This window comes from Cebus imitator, unplaced genomic scaffold, assembly GCF_001604975.1.
Source record: "Cebus imitator isolate Cc_AM_T3 unplaced genomic scaffold, Cebus_imitator-1.0 Scaffold101, whole genome shotgun sequence".
NCBI classification, from domain to species: Eukaryota; Metazoa; Chordata; class Mammalia; order Primates; family Cebidae; genus Cebus; species Cebus imitator.
Genome location: NW_016107416.1, coordinates 5,854,379 through 5,874,980, shown reverse-complemented (window position 1 = coordinate 5,874,980; position 20,602 = coordinate 5,854,379). Strand labels below are relative to the sequence as shown.

General features: G+C 42.3%; 1 long non-coding RNA gene across 2 annotated transcripts in view; it reads left to right on the top strand.

Annotated features, from left to right (window-relative positions):
• Nucleotides 1-1,780: 1,780 nt before the first annotated feature.
• LOC108310137 overlaps nt 1,781-20,602 on the top strand; it is a 29,286-nt gene continuing 10,464 nt past the window's right edge. The window contains exons 1-2 of one of the 2 annotated variants that reach the window (XR_001827641.2): nt 1,781-2,082; nt 7,485-7,578. This is a non-coding gene — a long non-coding RNA (uncharacterized LOC108310137). Of the gene's footprint in view, nt 2,083-7,480; nt 7,579-20,602 lie in introns of both variants that reach the window. The other variant, XR_001827640.2, reaches the window with a different exon arrangement.

Sequence of the window (20,602 nt, the reverse complement as noted above, 5' to 3'; positions counted from 1 at the left end):
ATATCCAAATTCAACAAAAAAATTTATCTGTGGACTAAAATTTACAATTGCCAAAGGGCAAAATAATAGTACGCCTGGAAGCATTCTTTTTGTTTCACTGTTTAAAATTTTTAAAAACTAAAAATGTCAGGCCAGGCACAGTGGCTCATGCCATAACCCCAGCAGTTTGGGAGGCCAAGGCAGGCAGATCACGAGGTCAGGAGTTCGAGACCATCCTGGCTAACGCAGTGAAACTCCGGCTCTACTAAAAACACAACATATTAGCCAGGCATGGTGGTACACGCCTGAAGTCCTAGCTACTCAGAAGGCTGAGGCAGGAGAATCACTTGAACCCTTGAGACAGAGGCTGCAGCCAGCCCCAATTGCGCCACTGCACTCCAGCCTGGACAACAAAGCAAGACTCTGTCTCAGAAAAAAAAAAAGAAAAACCTAAAAATTCCAAGACAGAATATGGAATAAAGAAGTTGAAATGACTTAAATTCTGCTTCTTTGTTTTTGCCCTGATTACGCTATCATTATGTATTTTAAATCTATTGTTTGAATGCAGGCACATGTTGCCTCATAGTGGGAGAATATAATTGTGCCAATGTTTTGGAACAATTATCAACTGAATCTCAAAAGAAAACATATCTAAATCAACACATGGCATCGGGCGATCTTTATAATTGTCATCTTCAATGTAAACTACATTGTCTATTAAAGAGAAATAACAAAGATTAAAATAATAATACTTAGCTTTTATGTAAAATACATTGTCTATTTAAGAGTAGGTAATACATACACATGAAATGACAGCTCATCATAATCACAGTAATTGTTTACAACTGAAACCAACAAGATCTCTTGAGGGTAGGAGCATTTCGCAATTGACCTGAGAATTGCTGGCACATGGTTACAACAAAAAGCAGGAGGGCTTATTTGGTTTTATTATCATTTTTAAATTCTCTACAGACAGAAGGCCCCTTATTGCCTACACCCAGGTGGACTGCTCCCTGCTACACCTCCTCTCATCATGCCTCCATTCCATAGTTAAGCTGGGCAAGGTTGGTTTTGTTAATTTCACAGTGCTTTATACTGCATTCAGGTTTTACTATGGACACATTGGGTATTCATTTTTTTAATGAACAAATCACAAGTTCCTTATGCAATAAAAATAAACACCCAGTGACTTATTATTCTGCATATTCAATTTTCTGAAATGGAAGAAACTCAATAGGAAAAAAATTAGAAAGATAAAAAAAAATTGAAAGTGCACATTGCTAGAGGATCCAGATGGTGTCCGTGAGTGAGTTGGACAGAAGAGGAGGGTGTGGAGCTGGGACCTCGATGCCAAGCCAAAAGTAGGCAGGTGGTGCTGGGAGTAAGCCGCTGTGCAGACACCTCGAACAGTGTTCTTGTTGGGACATAGACCCACTGTACCCAGGTCTGCTAATTTTTTCATGAAGAGCCGGTAATCTAGATGGCTAAGATTCCTGACTTTTAAATGTTGAAAATTAATTCAAACTCTAGAAAACGCTGCTTCACAAACAAAATACATCCACAGCTGCAGTAAGCCTTCGGGCTACCAATTTCCTAATGAAAAATGCAAAAGCAGCAGCTGAACAAGTTTAAAGAGGTTGAGAAAATATGCTGTCTTCTCTGATCCTTTTCCTTTCCTAATAAGTAGCATTTTGGAAAAATCCAGATACACTTACATCATAGCCACAATTATCTACAGTTTAATGAGACAAGTAGCATAATTAAAGTAGGTAGTTGGGAGTGACCTGAATGCCCACAGCAGTCCTTTCTTTTGAATCAGGGCCAGCAATGGTGTCACCCAGACGCTGTTGACTAATGTACAACAGATTTACTTAACCACTGGCAAACCACATTTCCTTTTCCAGAGCAATAACTTAAAAGATTATTTATCTCCCTTTGTTGCAAAGAGAGGAAATACTTCTTCCTGGACTCGGGGCAGCTGTGACGCATCCTCCCAGAGAAATCACTAAACTACAAGGATTCAGACAGAGCCCAGAGCCCTGAAAACTTTGGCCACGCGCTTCCTTCCCCTCAGCAGCCACAGGCACCAGCAACTCCAGAGAGGTGAGTGCTTGCTTTGCCCCAAAAGCTTCACACCCGCCAGCATGTGTCTGAGCCAATAGATTGTACTTAAGAAAACCTAAAAATGCTTTGTATCTGGATCTCTTCTGAATTCGAATTTGGCATATTAAAAGTGAAAGTTTACTCAAATTAGATATAAAACAGAAGCTGTTCCCCACACTTCCACAGGTAATTAGAACTTTAGGAATCTTTGTGGAAAAGTTGGAGAGCTAAGTCCTCCGCAGACTTTCCCACTAAGTGTCCTCAAGACTCACTCTCTACATGGGGCAAAACAGAATTAGAAGCAAGAATCTGCACAATGCTTCGTCCTCATTCAGAAGCCTTTAAGTATTCTCCGGTTTAAGTGGATGAAAACTTCCCTGTATGGCTGGGTTGCCATGGCTGCTTGCTGTGACCCCCAGGGCTACTAAGCCTGCCACTGTGAGACCATTTCAGTCTCTGCAAAAAGCTTTTTGTGTCTCTAGCCTCACAGTTCAACCAACTAAAGGCCCCCCAAGTATAATCTCCAACCTGCCTACCCTGAAGAACCAGGCATTTACACAAGATAATCATCACCCTGACAAGGGGAAAAAATGTAAATGTCTTTCTGTTATTCATAAATCAGCTTCTTTGTAAGAAAATGTCCTTTTATATATCTCTTTTCCAGTGCTTCTGTTCTGGACTGATTTTTTTTGTTCGTTTTTTCAAACAACAACAAAAAGATTAGAAATGGTCATTGACAAGAATTAATATGACTTGATTATATAATATTCTCCCAAATGTCTATTTCTGAAATTTCTATCATCAGAGTTTTTAGATGTTTGGGGGAATATGCTATCTTAACATCACACAAAAAAGAAAGAATAATGCTAACCTTTATGATATCAAAATGTGAAAGGCCAAGTTGGCGACCCCAATTGTTCTGGTGAGGTTGATGGGAGGGAGGGAATGACCCACTTAAAATCATCCAACCCTTTCTTACAATTAAAGCTTCATTAAGTTAATATAAATCTTCTCTTTTACAATGCAATCTCTTCAAAAGAGCAGTTTTCTAACAGTGATATTTCAAGCATTAGTGGAGAAATGCTATTTGTATGAAATGGGAGATTCTATTCCCCAAAATAATATGATAGCAGCATTGTGTAGCTTCCATCTCTGAACCCAGGTGGCCCTACAGATAGATCTGCTTGCACACATTCTCCAGTCAAGAAACCCTTTGAGAGCAGGCATAGTGCCTCACGCCTGTAATCCCAGCACTTTGGGAAGCTGAGGCAGGAGGATTACTTGAGCCCAGTATTTCCAGACCAGCCTGGGCAACACAGTGAGACCCTGTCTCTATTTTTTTTTTTTTTTTTTGAGACAGAGTCTCACTCTGTCATACAAACTGGAGTGCAGTGGCACAATCTTGGCTCACTGCAACCTATACCTCCTGGGTTCAAGCAATTCTCCTGCCTCAGTATCCTGAGTGGCTGGGGACTGCAGGTGCACGCCACCACTCCTGACTAATTTTTGTATTTTTAGTAAAGAGGGTTACACCATTTTGGTCAGGCTGGTCTCGAACGCCTGACCTTAGATGATCCACCCACCTTGGCCTCCCAAAGTGCTGGGATTACAGGTGTGAGCCACTTCGCCTGGCCCAGTCTCTATTTTTAAAAATAAAAATGATATATATGAAAAGAAACCCATTGAAATACTAGCCATAACAGCCTTCAGAAAATCTGCAAATGATTTTTTAGAAAGTGGCAAAACTGGCTGGGTGCAGTGGCTCATGCCTATAATCCCAGCGCTTTGGGAGGCCGAGGTGGGCAGGTCACAAGGTCAGGAGTTTGAGACCAGCCTGGCCAACATGGCGAAACATCATCTCTACTAAAAATACAAAAAATTAGCCAGGAGTGGTGGCAGGTGCCTGTAATCACAGCTATTCAGGAGGCTGAGGCAGGAGAATCACTCGAACCCGGGAGGCAGAGGATGCGGTAAGCCGAGATTGTGCCACTGCACTCCAGCTTGGGCAACAAGAGCAAAACTCCATCTCAAAAAAAAAAAAAAAAAGAAAGAAAGTGGCAAAACTGTCCTGAAATCCTTCAACCTGGTAGAAGTTTTGCTATCCCTTCCTCTCATTCACTCAATTCTGTAAATATCTCTTCCAATAAGGAAATTGATAGCCCAATGTTTAAGTCTCTTAAGAGAATGATCTTTGAAATCAGAACATCTGGAACCAAACCCCAACTCTGCCACTTACACTAAAGGCTCTCTTAACAGATCTCCAATTAACTAACCCACCAGCTTAACCAATGCACCAAACAGCCTGGCTGGTATCTACTATACCCTTAATGCTCAGAGCTCAGAGGTAGCGGGTAGCTTATCTCTAGTACACCTGAGCACTTCAGCTACTTTTGCACAACAGATCAACTGCAAGTCATGCCTTAGAGTATCAAGGGGAAGCTCTTCAAGCATATATCAAACTATAAGGCTTATTTGCAGAGATATTTATTCCTTTTACTTATTATTTCTTAAACTAATTTCAAAGTGAAGCAAGTATATGTTTTAATACTGTTTTAGGTGGTAACTACAACATAAAAATGCATACACTTTCCTGGGTTTCCGTGTGTATTATGCTTAAACTATGCTTAGCACATAGGACAATCCTTGATCAATGTCATTTCTCTTGTTGCCTTTTATGTTCTTTGCTACTCATTGCCTACTGCTCTACAGCCAAAAACTCATGTAAAGTAACTCCCTGAAATTCTCTTCAGGAATAGCTTTTACAGGTGAAATTGTGATTTTGTGTGATTACAGAATATAGTACAGAACTATAGTAAACACTAATACTGCTAATGCAAAGGAATGGAAATTAACAGAGCTCTAGTAACCACCCCCTTCACTGACCACATCTATTCATCTGGTCTCACAAAAGACTGAAAAATATGCCAAGACTGAATCAAGGGATTGCGGGTAGGTGTGGGAGAGTATTCATTCTTACAGGGCAGAGGGATTTCTGTGCTTTGTAAAAGTGCACCTCCCCGCCCCCGACCCCCACCATGAGAATTCCTGCTTTGGATTTCCTAGACTTAGACTTGGTCTTTAACAGTGGACAAAAACAAAATCGTGTGCTTCTCTGGCAGCTGACCTTTCACGGCCTAACAATGTTCAATTTCAAATATCACATGGTTAAGCTGAAGTTAGACCAGACAAAAATAAAGACAGCTAGCTGTCAGAGAGAAACCTGCCACATCAAGGCATGTCTACTTTCATGCCCCACACTTCTCATCCTTTGAATTTATGAATTCTGAATCCTGCCTCAGGTACACAGATGGGCTCACATCTGCCAGGCCCACAGATGGTGACCAGAGATAAAAATCAAACCTTTAGGCTCAGCGAGGTGGCTCATGCCTATAATCCCAGCACTTTGGGAGGCCGAGGCTGGTGGATCACAAAGTCAGGAGTTTGAGTCCAGCCTGGACAATATGGTGAAACCCCCGTTTCTACTATAAATACAAAAAAGTTAGCCAGGCGTGGTGGCACATGCCTGTAATCCCAGCTACTCAGGAGGCTAAGGCAGGAGAATTCCTTGAACCCAGGAAGCGGAGGTTGCAGTGAGCCAAGATCACGCCACTATACTCTCCTGGGCAACAGAGTGAGACTCCAACTCAAAAAAAAAAAAAAAAAAAAAAATCAAACCTTTAAGGGTGGGGGCTCATGCCTGTAATCCCAGCACTTTGGGACGCCAAGGCAGGTGGATCACCTGAGGTCAGGAGTTCAAGATCAGCCTGGCCAAAATGGCAAAACCCTGTCTCTACTAAAAATACAAAAAGTAGCCAGGCGTGGTAGCAGGTGCCTGTAATCTTAGCTACTCAGGAGGCTGAGGCAGGAGAATCATTTGAACCTGGGAAGCAGAGATTGCAGTGAGCTGAGATCATGCCATTGCACTCCAGTCTAGGCAACAGAGCAGGACTCCATCTAAAAAAAAAAATCAAACCTTTAATTCCCTCAGTACTAAGAAAATTCTCTTTCAAACTATCTATGTAAGTAAATTAAAAGTTAAAATACAGGCCAGGTGCAGTGGCTCACGCCTGTAATCCCAGCACTTTGCGACACTGAGGCAGGCAGATCATGAGGTCAGGAGTTCGAGACCAGTCTGGCCAAGAGATCAACCTGACCAATATGGTGAAACCCCGTCTCTGCTAAAAATAGAAAAATTAGCTGGATGTGGTGGCAGGCACCTATAATCCCAGCTACACAGGAGGCTGAGGCAGGAGAATTGCTTGAACCCGGGAGGCAGAGATTGCAGTGAGCTGAAGATCACATCATTGCACTCCAGCCTGGGTGACAAAGTGAGACTCTGACTCAAAAAAGAAAAAAAAAGTTAAAATTCACACTTAACTAATATGTGACTCCATCTCTTCACTGTCAGGACATACTGAAGCCCAGAAAGTAAAATCTCCTAATGAGCCTTATATCGTGCATTTGAAGAATGTTCCATCTCTGCTAATTCATTTTTTTTCTTTTTGAGATGGAGTTTCACTCTTGTTGCCCAGGCTGGAGTGCAGTAGGGCAACCTCCACCTTCCAGGATCAAGTGATTCTCCTGCCTCAGCCTCCTGTGTAGCTGGGATTACAGACATGTGCCACCACGCCTGGCAATTTTTGTGTTTTTAGTAGAGGCAGGGTTTCACCATGTTGGTCAGGCTGGTCTCCAACTCCCAACCTCAGGTGATCCACCCACCTTGGCCTCCCAAAGTGCTAGGATTACAGGCTGAGCCACTGTGCCCGGCCCGTCTCTGCTAATTTAACTTGACTCTTCTTAAGCAAACGCCTACCCAGACAAAGAAGGGTTGGGTGTCCCCCATTCATCACTGATTTTCAGCCTGCAGCAGAACAGCTAGTAGCAATGATTTCCATTCAAAAAACAAACTTGTTACACAAACACAGGCTGGGAGAGAGAATTAATTAGTACAGATGTTCATTGCTTACTTTCTTCCTGGATTGCATGATGATTTTTTTTTTCTTTTTTTCTTTTTTTTTTCCCTCAAGAGGAGTCTTGCTCTGTCACCCAGGCTGGAGTACAGTAGCACAATCTCAGCTCACTGCAACCTGTACCTCTCAAGTTCAAATGATTCTCCTGCCCCAGCCTCCTGAGTAGCTCAGACTACAGGCGTGCACCACCATGCTCGGCTAATTTTTGTATTTTTAGTAGAGATGGGAGGGTTTCACTATGTTGGCCAGGCTGATCTTGAACTCCTGACCTTGTGATCCGCCTGCCTCAGCCTCCCAAAGTGCTGAGATTACAGGCGTGAGCCAACCCGCCCGGCCTGCATGATGAACTTTTGTGGAGGGTGGTGCGGGAAGGGAAGAACCACATTCAAAACCCAACATCATTCTTCTCTACACTGTCATTTCAAAAGCCAGATACCAGTGGAAGGAGGAACGAAGCCGTTCAGAACACCATTCTCCATTTGGTTCTGGTGGGACAATAGCTTCTCTCATCCCAGAAAATTAACTGGTAAGTGCTCTCCTGTTTATTTTCCTCAAACTGATACATTTAGAGCTGACCTGATGAGGATTCCTGCAGACGATTTATTTACAAAACAGCATTTTGACTAACTACTAGCTGGCAAAAAAGGAAAAGGACTCCTGATCATTTGCAAAATGCTCTGTCTGCAGATTCATATTTTTGGTCTTGGCAAAAGTGTTTAGGGACGATCCTATAGGGTTCACTACAGCTGCTGATGAATCCTAAAACCCTGCAAGAGAGAAAATGAGCATGTTGCTGGGGTGGGCCGACAAAGAAGAACTTTAAGTAATTTTCTCAGCTTTTTACCTACATAATTACAGCTCATAAATCTGGCTTTTAAGGAGTTGTGATCTAGAAATAGTCAAACATCATTTGTGGAAGGCTCACTGTTGAGAAACTAGTAGAAAAAAAATGGTACTCTGAGATGAAAGCTGATATTTCCCTCTTTAGATTACAAGGTGGGAAGAAGTTCTCAATTTAGCTGTAATGCAGTTCCCCCACACTGGCTCCCCCTTTTTACGATGAAAGTCTTGTGGTTTGCTGTGCTCTCCCCTTTCTTTGTTGTTGTTGCCTTTTTGAAATCTCACTCTCAATTTCTTTTTAGAATAATTGATATCCAGGCTCTCCCAACAAGGGATAGATGGCTAAATGCAGGGAAGACTGGGAGAGAAGGGTTCAGCTATTTAATTGTTCCTTTTCTAGTCAGAAACTGTGAGCACCAATTGCTTTTATCTTTTCCTCCAAAGGAAAGCTAATGAAAACAAAATAACCTTTGATAACAGAACTTTCACTGGCAATAATGATCTTAAATTGACTTTTTCACTTAAGGCAGACTTCTTCACTCAAGAATCCACAAACCTGTTGTTACATCAATCCAATGGTATTTTTGTTTTATTTAAAAAAAAAAAAAAAGACCAAGGGAACTTTCTCTGGGTCTCAAGTTACAAGAAATTATTCTTAGTGAATAATTCTCATCATATTTGTGCATCTTCCAGATGCTAGATTATGTTTTTCATGGCCTATTTTATGATTTTAGCTTATAAAAGGTCATACATTTCTGTTACTTTACCGCTAATTGTCATGTCCCTGAGATAAATATTTAATAACAGATCATGTTAACCAGAATTATAATCATGTAAAAAGTAACTGAAGTAGAAAGGATTGAATGTGCAAAATTGATAATAGATGTGTTACTCTGATGGTGAGGTTATATATGTGTCAGGGAGAAAAATCTTCTCCTGTTCCCTCTTAGATTTGTTACCAGGGGCCAGCAAATGAAATTGGCAGAAGAAAGATTATCAAGAGAAAATAAAATTTAATTGTATATACATAGATATGGGTGTTTCCAAGTAAATGTGACTCAGAGGTTGCAGTGAGCTATGATTGTGCCACTACATTCCAGCCTGGGCGACCAGAACCTATCACAAAAAAAAAAAAAAAAAGTGACTGAGATGGGCAGTTAGAATTTGGGGCTTACATGCCATCTTTTTTTTTTTTATGTGCGTGTTTTTTTGTTTTTTGTTTTGTTTTATATATGCCATCTGAATAGGAGAAATGGAAGAGAAGAAGGGCACTTATAAGAAACCAAATGACTTTTTAGAAACATAAATGGGTCCTTAGGAGAATAGACCAGTGATATGAGAGTTTTAGTGACAATATCTGTTTGGGTGTGGTGGAAGACTTCTCATCTCTAGTGATAAGAATCAGTCTTCCCTGATTGCTTCCAGGGAGGGGATCTATGGCAGTAAATTCTCTTGAGTTCTTTTGGAGGGCTCTGCTTTTAGGCAGATAAGAGATTTCAAAACTTAAATCCCTTCTGCCCAAAATAATTTTTATGCCACACTGGTGTGTTCTACACTGCTTCAGGCAATATATCCATTCCATTTTCCCAAACTTACTCTAATCGTACATTATTTTTATAATGTTAAAACTCTCTAATGTTGCCAGGTACAGTGGTGTGTATCCGTAGTCCTAGCAACTCAGGAGGCTGAGGCAGGAGGATCTCTTGAACCCAAGAGACGGTGTCCAGCCTGGGAATATAGTGAGACCCTGTCTCTAGGGGAAAAAAAATGGGGGAAAAATAACTATTTTTTTTTCAGGTCTGAATTACCACACAAACCACAAAGTTAAACCTTTAAATCTGGTGGCAATATACAGTCCTGATTTACCTGGTTTCCTTGGTGGTATTAACTTCAGTATGGCTACATTTAATGAAAGTAATAGACACTATGCCACAATAAAAACTGACAGTACAAAATTAAAAGGGAGAAAAGGCATAACTAGTTAAATCAAGATTAGTAACATAGCACTCTCTTGAACTTGGACAATTTCCAAATATACGTCTAACGCACAATATCTACAATATCTTTTTTTTTTTTTTTTTTGAGAGACGGCATCTTTCTCTGTTGCCCAGGCTGGAGTGCAATGGCGCAATCTCGGCTCACCATAACCTCCTCCTCCCAGGTTCCAGCAATTCTCCTGCCTCAGCCTTCTGAGTAGCTGAGATTACAGGTGTGTGCCATCACACCCAGCTAATTTTTGTATTTTTAGTAGAGATGGGGTTTCGCCATGTAAGTCAAGCTTGTCTCAAACTCCTGACCTTGTGATCTGCCCACGTCGGTCTCGCAAAGTGCTGGGATTACAGGCGACTGCACAATATCTTTACACTTGTTATTTTGATTTTGCCAAGTCATCCCTGAGCTCTGCCTCTAACTTGTCTCATGGCATGAGACGGAGCAAACTCTCTGGACCTTGGCTTTCTTTCCTTTACAATAAATCAAATGGATAAGATTCCTTCCAAAACTCTCCAATTCCTTTTTGGATTTTTTTTTTTTTTACCCCCTTCTTATTAAGTCACAGCTCAGTGTGATCTATATGATGGATTATCTAGCGTATACAATGGTATCTAGCACTAAATACTTAATATTTAGTGGGAAAAAATCTTCTATTCAGACTCTGTTTGCATATTTTTCAATATGAACTTGATCTTATTATGTTCTGATTAGTTTGTTGAAACTCAAATAAGTGGAAAAATGTTCTTCATTGTTAAAGAAAGTGGTATCAACAGGAATAAAATATAACATGAATCAGGCAGAAATTTTTTGCTAGAAATTATGCAATCCTCCCTTCAAAAGAGTGGAGAAGGGCAGGGGTTAGGAATGGGACCTGGCTTTGCCTGCAGAAAAGTTTATCTCTGGGCGAAGCAAATTGACCTAGGGGAGGGCCAATTACCCAAACTTGGTCTTAATGCGTTTTATTCAGCAAACAAACTCAACTAGCTTATGTAAATCGAGTGTGTGAAGCATTGCAAACAGCAACTCTCTACAGGACAAGTGCAAATAAAGAACTGTTTTGTGATAAAAGAATTCAACAAAGCAAATAAATAAGGTATGTTACGACTTTTTGAATGTTGTATTATTTTTGTTTTACTCTCAGTTTTCACCTTCATCGTCAGGCAGAGGAAGATAGAAATTGACAAATTGGGTTACTTATTTGGAAGTCTAATATTTTGCCCTGTTGGAGAGGTGCTTAGCATTCACTAAGAAAATCCACCTGTATTTGTCATTATCAGTCAAGCAAATATTGACCGAACCCTAAGTTAGTGTGATGAGAGAAGACACACGATTTTAGTGGAAAGTTCTTAACCTCAGAAAGCTTTGAGTTGTACTGCCTGGGACACAGAATTAAGTTCATAAACTAAGAAGTTTTAAAGTTCTGAAAAAAACAACCCAAAAAAGTGCTATTTGGTGGGGGGGGGTGGGCAGGGGGAGACAGAGTCTCACTCTATCACCCAGGCTGAAGGGCACTTGTGTGATCTCAGCTCACTGCAGCCTCCACCTCCGGGTTCAAGTGATTCTCTTGCTTCAGCCATCAGAATAGCTGGGATTACAGGCGTGTGTTACCATCCGTGGCTAATTTTTGTATTTTTCATAGAGACAGAGTTTCACTGTGTTGTCCAGGCTAGTCTCCAACTCCTGGCCTTAAGTGATCCACCCACCTCAGCCTCCCAAAGTGTTAGGATTACAGGTGTGAGCCACTGGGCCTGGCTGTGACCTTGACCATTTTTTTTGACCTTGACCATTTTTGGTCTAACAAAATAGCAGTTTCTTATGCTTTAACATAAAAAATGAATCGATAATTTAATAAAAATAGGAGACTGGGCCCCATGACCCACACCCGTAGCCCAAGCACTTTCAGAGGCCAAGATGGGAGAATTGCTTGAGCCCAAGAGTTCAAAACCAGCATGGGCACCATAGTGAGTCCACATTTCTATCAAAATTTAAAAAATTAGCCAGGCATGGTAGTACAGGCCTATACTTCCAGCTACATAGGAAGCTGAGGCAGGAGGGTTGCTGGAGCCTGGAAGGTGGAGGCTGCAGGAAATGTGACCGTGCCACTACATTCTAGCCTCCATTACAGAGTAAGACCCTGTCTGGAAAAAAAAAAGTTACATATATTTATATATGTAAATATTTCTCATTTATATAAACATTTGTATATTTCTACACACTAAAACCATAGTAAGCATGATTTGTTTGTTCTTGAGACACAGCTCTCTCTGTTGCCAAGGCTGGAGTACAGCAGCACTGTCACAGTTCACTGCAACCTCAACCTCCTAGGCCCAAGTGATCCTACCACCTCTGAGTAGCTAGGACTACAGGCATATACTACCATGCCTGGCTTCTTTTTTGATTTTGTAGAGATGGAGGTCACATTATGTTTCCCAGGCTGGTTTCAAACTCCTGGACTCAAGTAATCCTCCCACCTCTGCCTCCCAAACTGCTGGGATGACACCCAGCCTAAGTATGATAGTTTTGATAATTGAGAAAGCACTTCCTTTTTCATTCACTCGACATTCATTGAGCACCTATTAGCACTCTGCTCCTTGCTGATATACAAGGATAAGTAAAAGATATTCCTTGCCCTTGATGTATTTAGTTTACTAAGGGAGATGAACACCTTAACAGATCATTACTCAGACTGTGTGTACAGGAGTTAAGAAGGAAGGCCCCAAGGTCAGAGAGACCCAGATGTTTAGTCTGGTCTTCACCACTTTTACTAAGTGCCAAAGCTCTCTTAGCCTCATGGAAATAATAACAGTACCTCCTAGGATTCTTCTGAGAGTTCAATGTGATAATGCATGTAAAGTTGCTTAGCATTGTACTGTGCTTAACAAGTACTCAGGAAATGCTGAGTATTACTGTATGTATTAAATGCTACTTACATAATTAGATGTGGTTAATACTTGCTTCCTTTGAGTAGAGTTAGGTCAACTGGTTTTAATTATAAGCAACAGGCCAGGCAGGGTTTCTCATGCCTGTAATCCCAGCCCTTTGGGAGGCTGAGGCAGGTGGATCACCTGAGGTCAGATGTTTGAGACCAGCCTGGCCAATATGGCAAAAACCTGTCTCTACTAAAAATACAAAATTGCCAGATGCAGTGGCTCATGCCTGTGGTCTCAGCACTTTGGGAGGCCGAGGCATATGGATCACCTGAGGTCAGGTGTTCAAGACCAGCCTGGCCAACATGGTGAAACCCCATCTCTACTGAAAATANAAAAAAAAAAAAAAATAGCCAGGCATGGTGGTAGGTACTGGTAATCCCAGCTACTCAGGAGACTGAGGCAGGAGATTCACTTGAATCCAGGAGGCACAGGTTGCAGTGAGCCGAGATGCACTCTAGCCTGGGAGATAGAGCAAGACTCCATCTCTTAAAAATTAATTAACTAATTAAATAAAAATAAAACTACAAAATTAGCCAGGTGGGGTGGTGCACACTTGTCCCAGCTACTCTGGAGGCTAGGGCAGGAGAATCCCTTGAACCCTGGTGGCAGAGGTTGCAGTGAGCCGAGGTTGCGCCACTGCACTCCAGCCTGGGCCACAGAGCAAGAGACTCTAAAACAAACAAAAAAAAAATTGTAAGCAATACATGACAGTGACAATGGTTTATAGTGTACTTGTTAGTTCCTCATACCAGTTTGGAGAAAAATCTCATCATCTTTTCCTGGAAACGGGAACTGTTGTCAGTCAAAAGTGCTGGGCTAAGGAAGGGAAGTGGCTGAACAGACTGAACACACCAGGAGTGGGCCTGGCTTTCCTAGGTACTCAACATTCTTTTAATGCCTTTGATTGAGAAAAGAGAGAGAGAGAAATGAAACAGGAACTAATAGATTTGATAATAAATAAGAATTTAAATTCTCTTCTCCGGTTGACATTTGCCTTCTCAGACAAAATTGTTATTGCCAAGATGCCCATGTACATGACTGCTTTCAACAAAGCCTACTGAATAGTCTTTCCTTCAAGGAACACTATTGAGCCCTACTGTCTGCCAGGCACTGTGCCAGGCTCTGGGAGTATAAAGGAAAGCAAAACTGCAGGCTACTGGGGGGGACAGGCATCCATGAAATAAGCTTCCACATTCATAGTAACATGTAAGTGAGGAGCTTAGAGCAAACGCCCTGATTTAGGCTGGGGCATAGGTTTGTAGAGGCAGGGAAGAGTTCATTTAGGGAAGCAATATCTCAATATACCACTTACGCTTTAGAATAGCTGGTGATTTTCTCTTTAGTTCCAAAACCACCAGCAAGTTCAGGAGATAAAAGCTTTGTCAAATAAATTTTTGGTTACTATATGGAACATGCCGTGTTGATATAAATTATTTATTCTGTCACCCAATTGTATTGATAACATTAAATAAGGCCTTTCCATTTGTCACTGTGCCCCAATGGGACTCTCATTTTATTAACTGTATTCAAAATAAAATCATCCACCTTTGGAATGATTTTATTACTATTAACACACACTTATAAATGCACACTTAATTAAGGTTCTTTACATGCAACAAACAAGAAGTTGGGAAAAATTTACATGGTAAAATGAAATGTTTTTTTTCTTATCTGGGAGAGATTCTTTGTTCTGGAATGATATTTCATATATAAATATGGTATTTCTCCATGATCATCTTTTTGGATTTTTGGCAGTTGAATGGGGAAGGGTGTATTTCAGCAAACAGTGAAAACTGCTTGTCTTGTAGGAAGGATGATAATATACCTAACACTGTGTAAAAGTGGCATTTTCACCTCATACCTATAATCCCACCACTTTGGGAGGCCAAGGCAGGAAGATCTCTTGAGCCCAGGAGTTCAGGATCACCATCTTGAATATAGTAAGACCCCCATCTCTACCCCAAATTTTAAAAAAAAAAAAAAATTAGCTGGGTTTGGTGGTACACACCTGTAGTCCCAATCACTGGGGAGGCAGAGGTGGGAGGACCACTTGAGCCCAGGAGTTTGAGGCTGCAGTGAGCTATGATCTTGCTACTGCACTTTAGCCAGGAGACAGAGTGTTTCCAAAAAAGAAAAAAATAAAAGTCATATTTTGAGACTTCCTCAGAAATATGTTAGATTTCCCAAAATGCAGGAAGTTAAAAAAAAATGTTTAGCTTTTTAACTTGTTACTTGAACACTTATAAGAATATTCACACATCTTTCAGCCTTAAATAAAGATAGATTTTTAAAAATAAAGACCCATTTTCTAGATATGGTAAATAGAATCTGCTCAGAATAACTGGATGCTCCTTAGTAATTTCCCACACGGTGACCACTTGTTTTTACTTTTTTCTCAAGCAATCAGTAAACGATATACTCATCAAACTTAAGAGAGTAAACAAATCAAATATATCTCTTGCTAAGAAAAACCATTGATTGCTTCTTTAGCCAGTTGGATTATAGCAGGTCAGTGAGATCATAGCAAGTAGCTTGGTTATGTTATACTGATATTCATCACAAGAAATGAACTCATCTACAGAAATCCTTTGCTGCAAAATAAATAAACTCCTTTGGTGGAACATTATCACAGGATCAGAATGTGCTACTTTGTCAAGAGATGAAATGAACACAGTGTAGCTTTACTGTAACAGCAGGAAACCGTTATTTTGTTGCTCACAGCAGTCTTTCAGCTGATATTTTCTCTTAGGATGAAACCCAGATCCAGAATGCCATCAAAAGTAACCACAACCCAGGCCTGGTGGCTCACGCATATAATCTCTGCTACTTAGGAGGTTGAAGCAGGAGAATTGCTTGAACCCAGGAGGTGGAGGTTGCAGTGGGCTGAGATCACACCATTGCACTCCAGCCTGGGCAACAGAGCAAGACTCCATCTTAAAAAAAAAAAAAAGTAACCACAAATAGTATTATCAAATGAGCTCTCTGATTAGAGCCATTGATCGTTAAATTATCTAGAAGCCCGAGAATTTGCTACGTTTAAACAAAGTCATGTAAGGCTTGTGAAATATTTCATAATATACTCTAATGAAAGGATCAATCAAGTAAAGTCATAACAATGATATTGCACATTTATGGAGCTCTTGCTATGATCTGGACACTGTGCTATGCCCTAACATATACTATCTTGGTCTTTCATACAACAAACCTAGAACAATTTACTCATGGTTTCTTTTCCAGTTCCCTAGATCACTGATGAAAGAACAGGAACTGATTGTACCAAAACATTTATATGACAAGCTTAATCAATGTATTTGATTTAGTATCTATGCTGGGCTGAGAAAAACCTGCAAAGCAGTACCTATAAATAAAAAAGCAGGAACTAAGCTAAGCATGGTGGCACATGCCTGGAGCCCCAGCTACTTGGGAGGCTGAGGCCAGATCACTTGAGCCCAGGAGTTGAGGCTGCAATTAAGTATGATCAGGCCGCTATATTCTAGCCTGGGTGACAGAGCAAGATCCTGTCTCTAGAAAAAAGGAAAAGAAAAGAACATAGAAACTAGAAGGACACTAGAAATGGAAGATAGGAAATTGGAAGGGACTTGAGACAGAAAATTAGAGTAATAAGTTATATATACTGAGTATGTGATGGGATAAACATTTTTCTATACTCAAAATATTCTCAATACTTCTGCCACCAGGTTAGAGAGCTTTTCCCACACCAAGCAATTCTCTCTTTTCTTTCTTTTTTTTTTTTTTCTTTTTATTTTTGATTCAGGGTCTCTCTTTGTCACCCATGCTGGAGTGCAGTGGTGCAATCTCTGCTCACTGGATCTTTGACTTCCTAGGCTCAAGCAATTCTCCCACCTTAGCTCCTGAAGCAGCTGAGACTACAGGTGTGCACCACCATGCCTGGCTAATTTTTTTGTAGAGACAAGGTCCCACCATGTTGCCCAGGCTTCAAATTCCTGGCTTCAAGTGATTCTCCCAGCCCAGCCTCCCAAAGTGCTGGGATTACAAGCCTGAGCCACTGTGACCAGCTTTTTCTTTTTCTTTTTTTTTTTTTTAAGAGAAGTGAGGTCTGGTCTGGTCTGCCTAGTCTGGAGTACAGTGGTAGGATCATAACTCCCTACAGCCTCAAACTCCTAGACTGAAGTGATCCTTCTGCCTCAGCCTCCCAAGTAGCTGAGACTGTAGGTATGCATGATCACATCCAGCTAACTTAAAAAAAAATTTTAGAGGCCAGGTTTTGTGGCTCATGCCTGTAATCCTAGCACTTTGGGAGGCCAAGGTGGGCAGATTGCTTGAGCCCAGAAGTTCAAGATCAGCCTGGGTGACATGGTGAAACCCCATCTCTACAAAAATGCAAAAACTGAGGTGGGAGGATCACCTGAGCCTGGGGAGGTGGAGGCTGCAGTGAGCCAGGAAGGCAACACTGCACTCCAGCCTGAGTGACACCCCATCTCAAAAAAGAAAAAAAAAAAAAATTAGCCAGACAGGTGGCTCATGCCTGTAATTCCAGTTACTCAGGAAGCTGAGGTGGGAGGATCCCTTGAGACCAGGAGGCAGAGGTTGTAGTGAGCCGAGATCCTGCCGTTGCACTCCAGCCTAGGTCATAGAGCAACATTCAGTCTCAAAAAAAAAAAAAAAATGTTATTTAGAGACTGGGTCTTGTTATGTTGCCCAAATAGGTCTCCAACTTCTGGCCTCGCGCAATCCTCTGCCTGGCTGGGATTCCGGGCGTAAGCCACCTTGCCAGGCTTGGACATAAACTGGTGTCCTAAAAATTAACTCAGTTCGGCCAGCTACAATGGCTGACGCCAGTAATCCCAGCACTTTGGGAGGCCGGGGCGGGTGGATCACGAGGTCAGGAGATAGAGACCGTCCCGGCCAACATGGTGAAACCCTGTCTCTACTAAAAATAGAAAAATTAGCCGGGTGTGGTGGTGCGCGCCCTTAGTCGCAGCTACTCGGGAGGATGAGGCAGGAGAATCGCTTGAACCCGGGAGACGGAGGTTGCAGTGAGCCGAGATCGCGCCACTGCACTCCAGCCTGGGCGACAAGAGCGAAACTTCGTAAAAAAAAAAAAAAAAATTAGTTCTGATCTTTTCTGCCTGGAGATAGCGCAGACCAGCGTAGATCAAGGGCTTCTTTACACAAGACCGCCCCCATTTCAGAAGCCAATTACAAGTCCAGGTTGTTACCTATTCTTCTAAAATATAATATAAATCAGGTTTCCCACGATCGCCCCTCACGTTCATTAGTTTGCTAGATCAGGTCGGAGAACTCCGGAAAATGGTGTACTTACAAGATTACTACAAAGGCCAGAATTCAGGAAGAGCCAGATGGGAGCAAGGCACGGGACAAGGTCTGCGGAAGGGGCGCGGAGCTTCCATGCCCTCTGGGCGCGCCACCATTTCCAGGACCTCCACGTGTTCACCAAACCGGAAGCTCTGGTTTTTACGGTGGCTCATTACTTAGTCATGATTGATTAAACCACTGGCCATTGGAAATTAATGCAATCTCCAGCCCCCAATCCTCCCTGGAGGTGGAGGTTGGGGAGTGGGCTGTGGACACGATTTGTAATTAGTGCAAGACACAGATTTTGGGCTTTTTTTTTTTTTTTTTTTTTTTTTTTGGTAGTTTTAGTAGAGACAGGGTTTCACCATGTTGGTCAGTCTGGTCTCAAACTCCTGACCTCAGTGATCCGCCCGCCTCGCCTCCCAAAGTGCTGGGATTACAGGCGGGAGCCACTGTGCCGGCCTGGGGCTCTTTCAAATGGAGCTAGGTTCAGGTTTGTGGTTACATAGAGGCACAAAACATGGTGTCTAGGAGGGAGGACGTCGATCTGGTAGCAGGAAAGAACTAGGGTAGAAGGTGAGTTTGGGAGCTGTTTGTTACAGGAGAGGAAACGCACTGGAGTGGGCGCAGTGGGTGGAGGGGTGACGGGCCTTGAGGGACAGCAGCATCTGAGGTCCATAGTGCCATGTGGACTGAAGTACTGAAGAGCAGAGTTTTCCTCTTTTGTGGTAAGGTAAGCTGGCCGCCTGACCTGGGTGGGTTGAAACCCCGCCCCCCGCAACCGCTGCCGCCACCACCCACCTCCCCATCCCCAGCCCCAGGAGGCGGGCGCCCTGGGCGAATACCTATGGAAGCCATCCAGCTTTAGCAAGGCTAGTGCGGAATGTGGTGGCGTGCCTGCAGTCTCAGCTACTCAGGAGGCTGAGCAGGAGAATCGCTTGAGCCAGTAGGTTGAAAGTGAACCATTATTGCGCCACTGCACGCCAATCTGGGCAACTGCGTGAGACCCATCTTTTGTTTTTTTTTTTGTTTTTTGTTTTTTGTTTTTTTTTTTGAGATGGTTTTTCACTCATGTTACCCAGGCTGGAGTGCAATGGCGCGATCTCGGCTCACCGCAACCTCCGCCTCCTGGGTTCGGGCAATTCTCCTGCCTCAACCTCCCGAGTAGCTGGGATTACAGGCACGCGCCGCCATGCCCAGCTAATGTTTTGTATTTTTAGTAGAGACGGGGTTTCACCATGTTGACCAGGATGGTCTCGATCTCTTGACCTCGTGATCCACCCGCCTCGGCCTCCCAAAGTGCTGGGATTACAGGCTTGAGCCACCGCGCCCGGCCGAGACCCATCTTTTAAAAACAAAGGGGAAAAACACACACCAACCAAGGCTGTGATCCCATGATCTTTAGACAATCTGACTCCACCCCTTTTCAAACAGCTTAAAGATTGAAAAAAAAAAAAAATCATACCCATCCTCTATACCCTCCATGTCACCCCTTCCCTCCAAAAAACTTGGTAGAACCTGGGGCCGGGCGCGGTGGCTCAAACCTGTAATCCCAGCACTTTGGGAGGCCGAGGCGGGTGGATCACAAGGTCAAGAGATCGAGGCCATCCTGGTCAACACGGTGAAACCCCGTCTCTACTAAAAATACAAAAAATTAGCTGGGCATGGTGGCGCGTGCCTGTAATCCCAGCTACTCAGGAGGCTGAGACAGGAGAATTGCTTGAACCCAGGAGGCGGAGGTTGCGGTGAGCCGAGATCGCGCCATTGCACTCCAGACTGGGTAACAAGAGCGAAACTCCGTCCCAAAAAAAAAAAAAAAAACTTGGTAGAACTTAACAGAACCTTAGGGTGTCAGCATCGACTGAACTTTAGACATCAGTAAGTCCAATCCCGTGTAATGTCTGATTTCCTGCTTAAAACCCCTCACTTTATGGTTGTGTCATTAAACATCTCCAAGCATGAGAAGTGTACCATCCTCTGGCATAGCTTTATGGTAGAATGAAAGCTCCATACGTTCTGTATCCTGCTCTTTCTCCAGGGCCTAGAATACTTAGTAGGTACTGAATAAATAATTTAATTAATTTATTAAACATTTAACAACTATAATCTTTAGGAAATTCTGCCTTACATTGAGCTAACATTAGTGTCCCTCAATTTTTTGAGGCCAGTTTAAACAGTTCCCTCTTTCAAATGTCAGCCCTTGGACATTTGAAAAAATGTGACCCTGCTCTTTCTTTTCCCAGAAAAATAGCTTTCACCAGTTTGTTCAGTGCTCCTCACATGATACAGTTTCTGTCCATCTGGTTCTCTCTCCTCTGGTCATATTCCTGTTTATCATTGTTTCTCTTAAACCATAATTCCTAGAAAAGAACAAAGTACCCCTAGGTGCTGTCTGATGAGTTCAAGTAGAATTGGATAAACACTTCGCCAATTCTATCAAGACAGCCAAAGGGCAAATAGTTTTTTTTCTTTTTTTTTTTTTTTTTTTTT